This window comes from Anneissia japonica, unplaced genomic scaffold (assembly GCF_011630105.1).
Source record: "Anneissia japonica isolate Jap-2015-1 unplaced genomic scaffold, ASM1163010v1 scaffold685_len2926416_cov193, whole genome shotgun sequence".
NCBI lineage: Eukaryota > Metazoa > Echinodermata > Crinoidea > Comatulida > Comatulidae > Anneissia > Anneissia japonica.
The window spans coordinates 1,287,514-1,288,917 of NW_022692922.1; positions in this window are offsets into that span (position 1 = coordinate 1,287,514).

Genomic DNA, 1,404 nt, shown 5'->3' on the forward strand with positions numbered 1-1,404 from the left:
TATGCAAAAAACCTCTATATGTAAGAGCTGTCTCTTATACACATCTAGATGTGTATAAGAGACAGTATATATATAATGTTTGTAAGTTCCACGTATGTCTTGATAGAAGTATAAAATAGGTACGAATGCACAAAATAGAGTCGTATACGTTGACATAATATTTCGAATATTTCGAGCAGGCCTGCTCTTCCTCCGCGATAATTACACATTATTAGATCACATTTAAAGGCATGGTCCCAAAATTAAATCAATCTGCATACAACATTGTTTTTTACTTTGAGGACTCATCAGTGCAGCGTAGATATTTGAAATTGAAGTTGAGCTATGGAATCAACAAGCTGCTTATGTTCAAGGCTGTGGATGTTTAACACTATACTCTCCATCATAATACGGCTCCTACAGTACGTATTGTCGGTGGTGCATGCATGTTGGCCACTAGAAGGCACACCTTGAGCTTTGGATATCGCATAAACGATCGACAGCAGCAGGAGAAAATTCATGAGATTTTATTGCCGACTCGGGGAAGTTAAATCGAATCTATAGAGCCACCAATCGTCACTGCATCAAACGTCCAAAAAAAAAAAAAAAAAAAAAAATTGCCGGTGGCCCCGGAACCAATCCTGACAGGAATAGAGTCGGCACCAGCGGGCGTAGTTTACACCCCCGTTCCGCAACCTTTTTAGCCCACGACCCAAATTATGTCAAGCAGTCTGACGCGACCCATCGAACCCGAAGTGAATATAACGTCGGTCGTTTTATACGCGCGAGGGATAGCGGGAAGAACCACCCATTTGATTCTTTTGTGAATTGATTAAAAGATATTATCACCCACAAAATCACTATGTAAAAGCCATAGAAATGAAAATATAACTTTGAATTACTCATTTAACAAAATCACGTAAGTTATCAAATTTTTCAATAAGTTTAATATTTTTAAAAATTAATGATTACCAGACCTTTTATTACAAATTCCTAGTGCTGACAGAGATTTATGGGTTATACGAAGACATAGATACATTACATTTAAAAAATGTTTTCTCGTTATAATTTGCAGCTGAAAGCCTAACACATTGAAATGAACAAAAATAATACTTTAAAGTTATCATACCTGGAATTACAAATGTTTTGATAGTATATTTTTATTACAAAACTGTGATAACGCACTCATAACAATTAGTAAACTGAAGCACTTGTGAGACATAAATTGCACTTTCGTTTACTATAATTTAATTTTGTTTGTCTTTGTTAGTGTTAAGTAAAGTTTTCACAATCTGAAGATATTATGCGACCCGTCAATTTTCTTTGCGACCCAAACATTGGGTCACGACCCATAGGCGGAACGGTGGTTTACATAATGCCAATACGACGGATGTTTAGCTCACATAGCCTGACGAAGTCATGTTG